A 14373-nucleotide genomic window follows, 5' to 3' on the forward strand; every position below is an offset into this window, starting at 1 on the left:
CCATAATTAATGGGTAGATTCGAGAGTCTTTACTTACTGTTGCCCAAGCTTGAACTACCTGTATGAATATGGGTATGGAACCTGGAGTGAATTTTGTAGTGAGCAGTATGACATCTGTATTGAGATACTTTGTGAGGATGATTCCTCCTATCTTTATTGTACTTAATGTGGGAGAGGATCCCCAAGAGTATCTTGATGAGGTGTATAAAATAGTGCATGCTATGTTAGTGACTTTTAGGGAGAAAGCAAAGTTTTCTTCGTATCAACTAAAAGATGTTGCTCAAGTGTGGTACACACAATGGAAAGGCAATAGGATGGTTGAGTCAGGTACTATAGAGTGGGAGGAATTCATGGAAACTTTTCTATGAAAGTACTTTCCCCGTGAGGGCAGGGAGGTTAAGGTAGACAGACGAGTTTATCAATCTAAAGCAAGACAATATGAGTATTGAGGAATACTCGTTGAAGTTCTCTATGTTGTCTTAATATGCTCCACCCCTTGTGTCTAACCCTAGGGATGAGATGAGTAGGTTTGTGATGTGTGTTCCCAATCTAGTGAAGGAACAATGTCGTACGACCATGCTACATGATAATGTTACCTTAGCTAGACTTATGGTGTATGCTTAATACATAAAGGGGTAAAAACTTAAGAGGATATCTAAAATCTTGAAAAGTAGTTGTTCAAGTCATCAAGATCAACCTAGGTTCAAAAAGAAGGATCAAACTCAAGATGGACCTAGTCTCCTAAGGAGAAATTTAAGAAAGGAGGTGGTTCTAAAAATGGCAAACCTACATGTGCTACTTGTGGAAAGAGTCACTTTGGGAATTGTCTAACTGGTACTAGTAGTTGCTTTGGTTGTTGGAAGGATAATCATACGGTGAGATATTGTCCTACCATTGCGGCTAGAGGAAGATATGGTAAGCAAGTTGCTCCTAATGATCCAAAGGATGTTGCTGCACCAAAGAGACGTTTCTATGCACTCCGGACTAGAGGATCAAAGACGGATGAGGATGATGATGATGTTGGTAAGTAATAGTTCTTTATTTTAGTATTATGAGTTCCTTCTAAGTGTGGGAGTATGGTGAGTAAAGGATTTTTTATTTATTGTCTCATTTCTTCTATTCCACTCATGCATGAGAATAGAAAGTCATAGAAGTATGTTGCATGTTGCATTTTGTTTAGGGGTCTTGTAATTTCATTGATTCCTTGCATTGTGGATTTCTGAAGTTATGGTTATGTTGTAAGATATTTTTATTAGGTTTTATCTTTAATATTAGCATGTTTCCATCATGAATTGCCTAAAAGTTGCATTTTTGAAAAAGATTGCGTACTTCACTGTAGCTTTGTTAGTTTACTCTAAAAATTTTGCAAATTGACTAATTCATTCTTTTGTCTAAAATTGTTGCAATTTGGTTAGAACTTATGTATATTATCATGATATTCAATATAAAATGAGTTGTTGTTATTTGGAATCAAGGATGTGAGTTTTATGGCATGATGAGTTGTAGAATTTATTCTAGTTTCTTGTTTTGTTGTGATGCTCTTGATCATGTCAAATTGATATTTTTCTAGATGTTTGTATTGTATAAAGTCTTATATTTAATGATAATGAGCTGTTAAACTGATTCTCTACACTTTAAAGTGTTCGGACGATGACAAGTGTCATTTGAGGACGAATATTATCCAAGTGGGGGAGAATGTAATACCTCAAAAATGAATTACGTTAAGCTAGATCCTAACATGGTTTTCATGATTGTATAAGGTCCTAAAATCTTCTATAATGTGGTATTTAGGAAGTGTCTAAGAGTTTAGGTGCATTGAAAGTCAAACTTCAAGGGATGACCAAGACGTTCGACAACTAAGTCACCTAAGTGCCTCATGTGTGGTTATGTGTTTATATGTGTGTTTAATGATTTAATGAGAACATTATATGATTCATTATAGTTTTTATTTGTAGTGTGTCATCTTTTATGAAGTTTAGAGGTCAAACGTTTAAGAACGTCCATGATGTTCTAAAGGTTTGCCTTGAAACGACCTTGTGTGTCCAAAGATGTTTCGTCGAGTTTTACGTGTTTCTTTTGGATGAAATTCATGTGGTAGGTTTTAAACTCGTATACGAAAATATTTATGTTCAAAATGTATGGGTGAAAGTCCCTACGGACCAACCAAGGGTCCTTGAGGAAGGACCCTTTCCTTGAAGCAAAGGCAGCCCCAAACGATTGAGATTGTAGACATCTCGTGGGCCAGTCGACGTCCCATCGATGGGTGTCATGGTCAGTACATAGTAGTGGGAGAAGTCCAAGCCAAGTAATTGCCTCACTCCCAAACCATAGACCAATAGAACAGTCTGTTGGTTTGGAGACTGTCCGTTGGTGGTCATCCGTCTGTGAGGTTGTCTCTTGTGCGCAGTTCACTATAATGTTTAGGGTTGAATTAGTAACAAACTTCCAAATAAGAATTTTGGAGGTTACTAAAGGGTATTTTGGGTATTTTAAATATTTTTATAAGCCTTCAACATATAGAGGAATTCATTCTTCAAAATCAAAATCCAAAATCCCTTAGAAATTCACTACAACTCCATTGAAGTCAAAACTCAAGGAAGACCTTTGATTGGAGATTTTAGTGGTGATTCTTAATCAAATTGGTGCATTATAATCAATAAGGTATCATTTTTTGATCCTTGAAACTCCATTCATCAATGTGCCCAACTTCCAAAGAGTTTTCTAATTTTTCAGAGATTAATTGTCTAATTTCATGATCGATCCATGTGTTCTTGTATTAATAATTTTAAAGCATTGAATATTGATTGAGTTGTTTTTAATTTGATACTTTAAACTCAAATAAACTATGAACCCATGTACTTGATGAACTCTAGTTTTTGATTACTTTATGGATTAAGTGGTATTGACTTAATACTTATGAATTCTAGTGTAGTTTTCTATGGGCTATTGAATGATCAAATAATTGTATTGAATTGATATCTAGGTTGTATTACATTTATAATACATATTTAATTTACCTATTTTAATTAGATATCATATTTTATGTATTTAATTATTTGTTATGCCCATGGGTAAGGGCCTTATGATATTGAATTGGAATCTTAGACATGTATTGAAGTGGTGATATTGGATTGGTGCTACCCTACCCTAATTCTCTTTATTTATGTTAATTAGACTTCAATTATGTTTTGATTGGTCTGTTCCACTTATAGTTGCGGTGCTATGTGCTTTACTTGAAATTTATGTGGCCTTGTCGGTGTTGTTTTATGTATTATGATGATCATGGCCTTATCGGCACGACTTGTAGTATTATGATAATTTGTGTAGTTTGTTTATGTGCAATATGAGCATATCTATCTGAATATGATTAAGTGAAAGTATGATCTCTTCTGTTGTTGATAGGTTATCATTGTTAGACTATGACTATGTCTTATGTGTGTAGTGTTACAGTTAATACACAATTCTTCCTAATTGACTATATGAGTCTGTGATGGTTATATAATGATGTTATAGTAATGAATAGGATGAAATAAATATTATGAGGGTCATTCCTCAGTGCTTTAAAGGATCATATGCTATATGTGATAAAGTAAAGTATGTTGTGTCTTGTTTTGGTAGACTTGTGTCCCTTACTTGATACATGTATGAATGATATTTGAATATGAGATGTCTTGACTAGGTAAGCTTAGTGCACACTTGTCATGTATGAATGAATTACATGTGAGACCTTAAATGATGTTAAGAAAGTCATGTACGTGGAACCTTAAACCTAGTTGTAATGTTATGTTATGAACTTGGAGTCGAGAGAGGTAACGGTATCCCTCTTGTATGAGTGATGGACTTAGGGTTGCTTGGCTGGAAAGGCATCATATCATCCTTATAAAAGTCATGATTTCCTATCTATGTCGCCACCGTAAGGTAGCCCTACTAGACCTCTTTGGTAGTGTGAATTAAATAGATTAAGAACTAGATGTGGAACACCTTTGTGTGAACCTTTAATGTTAATTACTCTATGAAAACAAAGACTAGCACCGAGTGATTATGTTACGGGGAAGTAGCTTTACTTGAGAAGGAGACTAGAGTACAATGTATCTCTTCTTGAGAGATAGAATAGAGTGCATAAAAGCCATTCTTATTCCTTAATCATGTGACTACATGGGATGTGTCCTAGTTCTAACTTTGGCAAGTAGAACACCCTCATCGGAGTAGGTTAGAACTCCATATTCCATGTTTATCTATGATGGTCTATGTCGGTTATTGCCTAATCTCATCATATGGGATACCTACTAGTATAAGATATGTTGTATGATGTTTAGGTGGTGTTATGGGACGCTATCCATACATTGCTCAATAGGTTTTGAAGATGTTAGTGAGAGTCCTTAGGTATTGTCCAAGACCATTACATAAATATCCTTTATGTGATGAATGAGTCCTAAATAAACTAATGAATTTAATGACTTAGGTTAAGAAAGCATGTTAAAAGAATAATTACTTATCTATAGTAGTTAAGGATTGTCTAGTTAAGGTGTAAAGGGGGAATAGGAATGGTCACTTCGTATCTTACATAGATAAGTCTTAAGGATTACTCTTGTTAGGGAAGATGGTTGATTATTTAAATTATGTAAGACTTAGGTTGTCTTAAGGATTATTTAGGTAATCTTGGAGAGGTCCATCATGGATGTTATCTTCTTGATTTAATTAGGTAAGTCTTTTGATAGCCTTTGGGAGGAGAATGTCATATTATCTATATGTTATGTATAAGGTGAGAATGATTATATCCTACGTAGTCTAAAGGCTGTTTTAAGTGTGTGTGAAGGGATTGTATAGGCGGTCACTTCACAACTCATCAAGTGAACCTTAGAATCACCTTTGGTAGGAGAATCTCATGTTCATGTGGTTGATGTATTTTTAGTGTGTATATCTCATTATAGGTGGTCTTAAGGATCATTTAGGTGCACTTAGAGAGGGTGTATGGGCGGTCTCTCTTTGTCCTACTTAAGTGAGTCTTAGGATAGGTCTTAGTGGGAGGACTACATGCTAGGATGTATCTAATGTAAAGATAAGGAACTTCACGGAAATAGTAAATTCGTTCAATGTAATGTGACCTTAAAAATTTACTAAATTGCTTATACGTTATCTTGTATGTTTCTAAGGTGTTAAATGTTATGCTTACACTTATGATATGATGTTTTAATCTAAAAGAGCATGTTTCTAATAAATGTCCATTTTCATGATTTTTATGTGTTATGTCATACTTAGTACATGTGTTTGTACTAATTCCATGCTTTTATCTTCTCTGAAGTGATTGATAGGTGAAGGTTCCTTTGGATACCTAAGCTTGTATTACAGGATCGTTCAAGCAAGTTGAAGTATGTCCTCATTTGAATTGAGGGCATAGATGTCTTTTATGTCTCTTATTAAAGTATTGTAATAGACTAAGTATTTCTATATTCGTATTGTATGGGCTATGTCTCAAAGTATTCTTGTGTCTATGATTTGATGAAATGAAACTTAGTATTTCCTATAAGTTTTATATGAAAGATATTTTAAAGACATATAGATAGAATGTTTGTAAAAAGTTTTAATTCCAAACTAATTTTCATATGTTTATATACGATGAATGATGCGGAAGGGATTGCACAAGACCTCCTAGAGGTCAAGTACGCCGATTGCATTCCGAGAATGCCATATCATCTAGGGTGTGGTTTCGAGATTTGATATACTCTTTGACGCTCAAACTATGTTGCTTGAGGTTTATAAACTTCTCCAACTTATCCTCTCTCAATTCCCTAGGAAAGAACCTATCAAGGAAAGCTAACTTAAAAGTCTCCCACTCGATATGGAAAGCTCTTAAAGGTCTGTTATCTTTACATTGCTCATACCACATATGTTGCAACATCTTTCAATTGATAGGCAGCCAACTCCACCTTTTAAATCGAAGACACACCCATGATTGCAAGCACCTTATACACCTCATCAATAAATTCATTCGGATCTTCCTCAACATTGGAGCCACCACTCTCCTTTATTAGCTTGGGCCAACAAAGACAGAGAAGACCTAAAATCCTCAAGCATAACAGTCCCTATTGGAGGGTCATTAGGAAGTTGAGGAGAAAATTACTCTTACACTTGAGGAGGCACATTCCCTTGCACTTGGGGAGGAATCTCTTGCTCCCCATTCCCATCTCATTCCCTTCTAGAATTAGCCCTAGTGTTAGCCATAACATACATCATCATAGTAAAACATTAGAAAAAGGGATTACTCAAGAAAAACTCTATGGCACGACTTTAAGAATGAAGAAGTGAAACTTTCCTAAGCATCCTATAGTCTGGTACTCATAGACGTGTCTTGACTCACACCGATGAATAAGACTCTACTAGACGTAGTTTTGAGAAATCCTAAGACCATTTCATAACTTTATGCTCTGATACCAAGTTTGTCACGACACGCATGTAGTTAGGGAGGGCATTCTTAAGTCATAATAGTGCGTACTTGACCTCTCATAGGTCTTCTACAAGTCTTTTGGATATCATTCATTGAATATATACGAAAATAAGTGTGAAATTAAAAATTTTATTTCAAAACATAATGCGGAATTCATTTAATAAAACGTCTAACATATGTCTCAAAAACCATCTATCATCATGAGTACAATAGTTTTGGGTCATAGCCCATAAAAGTCTAAACATAAAACAATATAAAAGAAATCATAGTGGTGGTGTCCTCGGATGGTATGAGGATTCACAAATCTTCTCTTCTTGGAAACCTTTGAACACTACCATTCAAAGCAACTACATATCCTCAATACCCTACACGGTCAACAAGTAGGCAATATGCGTTAGTACGATATGCAGTAGGTATTAAAACTATCATCAAATATAAGATATCTCAAAGGGTTAATTAATAATAGACATAATCATAAGAGGTAAAGACATAAGCATAACATGAATAACATAAGCATCATAAAACATATATGAATTTATACTTAAACCATTTTCCTTACTCAAATGGACTACTCACAAGCCACCCCCAACTATACTTGTGCAAGGCCAAGGTAACATCCTGTACTACTACCAAAGCTAAGTACATCTATTTGGTAATTCTTGATCATAGTCCACCATTATAATTAAGACCTAAGTTCATCATATCATATGAACACTATGCCCCTGGGCCACACCAAAGAACACTTGTGCAATACATGTGAAATATCCCGTACTACCTTACACACTAAGAATATCTTGATGTAACCTATCTTGTTAAATGTCATCTTAGGAGTCATCTAGTAGACCTAATTCATAGTGACAAGGAACTATCATCTTAAGTCAATCATGTCATGTCATGGAATGCACCTACAGTCACCATCCAAGCTAAGCATGCATTATGTACTGGGCATGTCATAGGTAGCTTCAAGTCATACTTGTGCCATGTATGGATAGCATCCCATACTACCATCCATACTAAGTACTCCTCTAGACTATACTACTCCAAGCTAAATTGTTTTGCATACCTTTCTATTAAGCTCAACTTTCTAACATAATAGACCTACTACCATGGAAATCATCTCACCATACTATCCAAGCTAATTAAGGAATGATACAACCATCCTAACCACCATGAAACCAATCATGTAGATTCAAGATTATCATAGGGGAGCATGTATCCTCAACCCTAAGCTACTATGAGAAACCTTTCTCAAGCTAATCTATGAAATACACCTGACATGAAAATCAAGCTACCATTAGGAGAGTATAGGCCTTTCTCTTCAAGCTACCATGAAATGGTTTTCGCCAAACAAAGTAAAGCTAACATGATAAAGTATCCTACAAAAAAATACCAAGCTAATCATGGGAGAACTTACTTCCTCCATACCGAGCTAACATGAGAACCACCATTCCCAAGCGACCATGAATTTCATCACCTCAAGCTACCATGAGTATTTCAACCTAAGCCTCCTTGAGATTTACTACCCTAAGACACCCTTGAAACCTCCCATATAAAGTTAACATGTCCTTGGTGTTATCTCACCAAGCCTACTACACAAGAAGTGACCATATAACTCATATTCAACATAATCTTATTGTACCATGCATTTACTCATTTTAGGTTCTTAAGTCAAGATAAGGTTGATCTATCTAAGAGAAAAAGCTTCTCCTAATAATGTTCATTTCTAGTTGTAGAAAACATCATTACCGTCATCCTGATCATGACTTTGCCCCCGAAGCCATAATATCAATGGCATAACAGCCCACAAGCAATTACTACCTTTAATTCGTTATGATCTATGTTTAATTTCATCTTTCTTCAATCAACTAGATTATTAGAACGTAATTGTAGGTACATGATCACATAGGTTAAATTCAATCTTTAAAAATCAACACAAAACTAGATCAATTAGACCTAGTACAATTCATATCTAGGTGATTTAATCATGATCAAATAGTAAAGAATACAATTGAATAAAGAAGATCAACATAAACATTCATCTATCCTGTAATAGTCTAAGATCACCATGATCACATTCAAATTAAATTACTATAATTCACCATAAAAAAACCATAGAAACAGAATATAATCATGATATGAACATCATTTAATGTTACACACTAGATTGGGATCACAATCAAGTCTTACCCACAATGCAATCACAACCGTCTCTAGAATGGGGTTCTTTGGATACATAATTGAAGGGAAACAAGGGGGATTTACGCATGGAAGAATCCATGAATGAATAATATTCACATTCCTTATATTAGATCCTTAAACCCATATTCAAACCTTGGTGAATTCGTTCTAAAGCAGCCTCGAAGTTCTCTTCTTCTTCAATGGTGGTTTTGGGAGAATTTTTGGAGAGAAAGGTAATGAATTGGAGTCTAGGGTTTATTGGCTATTTTACTGATAAAATACTCCTAAAATACCTGAAATATCCGCCAATAATTAATCCCTAAAGTGCCCAAAAGATCTCTGCAACTATTGGACAATTTAAGCAATTCTAATTTGACTTAAAAACGACGCGAAAAAATCTATGACTTTACTGCATGTCGAGGAGGCATTTTTGATTCATGGTGCTCAAAACTTTTGGGAAAGAATGGTTCGTGAAGGCCCCGAGTTGCAGGGCAAGATATTTTCCCTTCAAGTTCTCCCTGGGCGTCGTGCAGCAGCCTTCACTTCTAGGCTGCCTGGCAGCTTCGACGGACAATGTTTGGGTCCTCCTCGGGGACCCTTAAGCTGGTCCGCGGGGCGTCGTTCTCGGACATTTTGACCCTTTACATGAAAGAATACTTATAGGAACCATCCATACTCTATTTCACCCTTAAAACATCCTCCGAATTCCACTACAAAACACTATGACACACTAGTCGAACTTCGACTACTTTCCGGACGTCTTAGACGTTTGATCTCCAAACTCTTCCAAAGTTTATATACTGACTCTTAACAATACTTTTAGTCTTTCTTAGAACCTTATATCATCATTTAACTCATGCTAGGATCTAGACACACCTACATCACATTTGAGGTGTTACACATTAGGTAGTGACGATTATGCTAAGGGCTAGTATAAGATCCCTTCGGGTTAAGTACGCTGGTAACATCTAGGGGGTTCTCTCCGGCTGGTACAGTTTCTTTCCTTAGAGATAAAGCATTAGTGTTTTTAGTATGAACAAGTCCATAAAGGCCTCCATCACAAACCCCATTTGTCGACATATCGTACATAAATAGCCATTTGCCCTTTCTGTGACACACCTTTAAATCATTTACATAAAATTCTTGTCTTTGGGAAGAATGAGATGATATTTCTATTTTGTTGAAATTTTAATCTTGGCGTAGTTGATTTTGATTTTGAGGCGCAAAACTTATTTTGGGTAGTCTAAAAAAATATTTTTCCATACTCATCGAATTCTAAACAAAAATAATACTCATGTATACCAAACCTACTATAAATCATCCACAATAGTTAAAATAGTTGATCAATACTCAAATAAATAAAGTAGCTTTTAAGATAAAACTTAGATATTCAAGTCTTTCAACACATGACTACAAAAAACTAAACTAAATGAAAAAAGAATTAAAAAATAGCTTTTGACACTTAATGGCGGTTGAGGAAGAAATATACAATGATTAAAGCATCTAATTTCTTAAAAATTTGAAAAATGTAGGAAAATTGAGAAGAGAGAAAGGTAAAGAGTAAAGTTTTAAAGGATTTTTGGGAGAAGAGGAAGACAAAAAACCAAATGGAAAAGACAACTATTAATCAATTTGTTTTTTATGTTAAGAAAAGTCAAAAGTGAATCTTTTGTTTCCTTTTGTTCTTTGTTAACATAAAAAGGTAATTTGTGTACATTTTCTTCGGAGAAAAACAGAGCAAATATTAAATAAATGAAATGTTCAAGCCTCGGATCGAACGCACGCTGAGTTTTGGATTTTCTAAGAACAAAAATCGAATAATGAAAAAACTCAAAGAAAGCACCAACACTTGGGCTCGAATTTGGAAGGCTGAAGCATCTTCGCACAAACTTAAGTGCTAGGATTTCAACCTTTATTGTGTCAAGGTTCCTCAACAGTTAATATATGTCCAAGAAAATTGATATTTAATATATATATTAGAAAAGATTTTCCGACGAATGTTGTTCATCTGCCCAACCTCGCCATGTCATTGCTTCGACCTTGGGCTATTGGGAGAAGAAAAAGACAAAAAAACATAAAGGAAAAGATAATTATAAATCTCTTTTTTAAAAATTCTGAAAAAACCAAAAGTGGAGATTCTTTTTTTTTAAACTTAAAAAAGGTATTTTTTGTACTTTTTCTTAGGAGAAAAACGGAACAAATACTAAATAAATTAAATGGTCGAGCTTTGGATTGAAACCAAGCTGATTTTTTCCTTCGCTAAGAGAGAAAATGGAATAATTAGAAAAATTAAAGAAAATACCAACACTTGGGCTCGAACCCGAAACGGCGAAACATCTTTTCACAGCCTTAACCGCTGGGTTGTCAACCTTTATTCTGTCAAGGTTGTTCAATAGTTAGTATATATCCAAGGAAATTGATTATTAATTTGTGTGTATATATATATATATATATATATATATATATATTAGAAAAATATTAAGACGAAGGTTGTTCATCTTACCTACCTCGACATGTCATAGCTCCGCCCCTGGTTGGTCTTCATCAATTGGTCAAGCAATCATATTGGGACCACAAAGGGTTGTTGCACTAAGCCACAAGGGATAAATTGGTCAGCCAATATCCTATTTTCTCGAACAAAACATTATTTAAAGTACTCCAGAAGAACGATGTTGGGAATTTAATGAGTTGAGCTTTGAATTAGAAGTGTGTTGAATCTGAAGCACGACTCATGAAGTTGTTCACCTTCCAAACGTCTAAAGGTAAGGGTCTTTTCCTGGAACATCATCAGCTCTAATGGAAGGTTCTCCATTAGCTCACAAGTATTTCCCGTACACATCTCTGCTGCTCTAAAGCTCCAATAAACAAAACTCAAACCTAAAAATTAAGTTAGTAAAATAAGACTAACCAGAACTAAATTTTCACTTAACTGAGAATTATCAAGTGACACAACTCCCCTGAAGCGGCACCATTTTGATCAACATCGACAAAGACACTTCATCCAGTATTATGCATCAATTATCCTTATCAAGTATATAACCTAACAAGGGTTGGGATCTTTCCCACAAGGTGTGGTACTGAGAATAATTCAGGTAAGCCCAAATCTAACCCATGCTAGTCAAAGTAAGAATGAGTTATCGTATACAAACATAGTAAATTAGAGGGGTGACACAAAGGTCTTGTAACATTAGGGGGTTATGGTTATCAAATTTACAACCAAAAGACAGTAAAAACAATAAGAGAGACTAATGGGGAAATGTGATTCTTTGGATGTTACAAGAATATGAGATAAAAGATACCGAAGGGTAGTTTTCATTGATAGTACATCGCTGAATATACGTAACTAGGTAGACTTTAGTGTGGGTAAATTATCTATCAACCAACTAACCCCAAATGATCTGGGTTTATCTCTGAATGTCGACTTGCAACTTTTAAGCCTAGTCTCCGCCTTAGCCCAATAACTCTCTCAAGCTGAAATTGTGGGAAAGGGACAAGGATTCACTCTCGTGAGATGAACCCATGATGACCCAATAACCAACGGATATCAACATAGTAGTCTTAGTTTTAAAACCTCTCTCTAGAGCAAGCCAAAAACACTAAGGATAAATCATATTTGCAACAACAGCATCATTTAGTTCAAACTCAATTACTACATGAAATAATGTTTGAATTACGAATAGACTAACAACAAGCAACACCCAACAGTAGATTTAACTCATACCCACAAAATCAGACACCATTAATTGTCTAAAAAAAGAAAAAAGATAGAAAATGATACAAAATTAAAGTAACGTCAAATGGTTTTGATTTATTTTTAATTCAAGAGAGTCTTGGATGAAGAATTTCCTTCACTCACTTTTAATATCTTCAAGATGATAATCTTCAAATCTTAAAGGTTCAACAACAATGTTTCCCAAGATCTCTCAAAAACTAAAACTAGAAGCTAAGTCTAAGAATTACTGTTCAAAACTATGAAATTCGATACTAATATAAAAACATTAATAGGTATTTATAGATTTTAAAAAGTTATGCTGCAAAGCACCACTCAACACAGTTAGTCGGGATCACCAATCCACCGGTGATCAGCCCTTTGGTATTATATCTGTGTCTTGCATTACCATCCATTATCTTTTCATTTTGGATCATTGTGCAACATCATACTTCTTCGAAGAATTGTGCTCCTCTTCAACTCACCAAACAAAAAGAAAGGACAAAACCTTTTGGAAGCACGCAAAATGGGCTCCGCGATCCCCGGGTCTTCACGTCTTCGTTATTTCAGCTTCCATTGTTACTTTTTGCTTGATTGTGTGAATTCTTTGTCTCCATTATATATACTTGAATGAGTCCGAATCATGCAATGAAATGCATATTGATCATCTCTCACTTCCATTCCGCATGTTCTATGTTCAAAGCCTTGTAAGCAGGCCTCTTGTGCTCTACCTTGACTTGTTTGCTATCGAGACACTTTACTAAGAATTCTACAATGACCCACTTTGTACTACTCCACCAATAAACTTCTCTCCAGTAAAGATAGATCTTTATGGAACCCGGATACATAGAATATCCGGAGGTATGAGATTCCGCCATGATACTCCCTTAGAGTTCATTCCCCTTTCATATACACAACCTACCTTGATACCTAAATACACCATCTCCCCCTTGTTCAAAAGTCATCATATTTTGGTTTTTAACATGTGCCTTTAATTCAAGGAAAATAGGGTCTTGATCTTGTTTATCATTAACTTCAGACACTAATGATGATTTACCCATTCATAATCACCCCTCCTCCTTAATTGGAATCTATTAACCGGACTCCGAATTCTGCAAGTCAGTGCATATCTTTTGCTAACTCTTTTTTGTCTTCCTCAATATAGGAGGTACTACTCTTAGATAATATTTTCAAACCATCAACAAAAACATTAGACTTACCTGGGTGGTTGAGAATACTCATATAATAATCCTTGAGTACGTCCAACAAGCCCTCTATTTCCTTGAGTAAGTCCAACAAATTAATCTCTCTCCGATTTAAAACATAATGAAGACACTTGTGATTGGTGAACACATGTACATGAACATCATAAAGATAATGACTCCATATTTTAAAAGTTAACACTAAAGCAACAACCTCTAGACCATATATTGCGTAATTCCTCTCGTGAATTTTAAGCTTTGTGAAGGTATAAGCTATAACCCTACCATTCTGCATTAATACAAAACCAAGTCCAACTTTGGAGGCATAACAATACCCAAAATAACCTTGTGTACCTTCTGGTAAGGTCAACATAGGGCAGTAGTCAACCCCTTTTTCAATTTGTGAATGCTTTTCTCACAAGCTTTAAACCATTAAACCTTAACTGATGTCTTAGTGAACTTAGTAAACATTGATGAAATAGATGAAAACCCCTTGAAAAACCTTCTATAATAAAATCCAATCATAAGAAACTCATAATATCTATTGGAGATGTAGGCCTAGGCTAGTTCTCTAATGCCTCAATCTTCTCAGTATCAACTCAAATCCCATCAATAGAAATAATGTGACCTAAGAATGCCACATAATTTAGCCAAAACTCACACTTATAGAATTTAGCATAAACATTATATCCATGAGTGTTGGGAGAACTACTCTGAGATGACTAGCCTGATCGTTGTCATTCATCGAATATATTGTAATGTAACAAAGGAATATGATAACAAACATATATATATATATATATATATATGTATGTATGTATGTATGTATGTATGTATGT

The sequence above is a fragment of the Solanum pennellii genome, chromosome 3, assembly GCF_001406875.1.
Source record: "Solanum pennellii chromosome 3, SPENNV200".
In the NCBI taxonomy this organism is placed as follows: Eukaryota; Viridiplantae; Streptophyta; class Magnoliopsida; order Solanales; family Solanaceae; genus Solanum; species Solanum pennellii.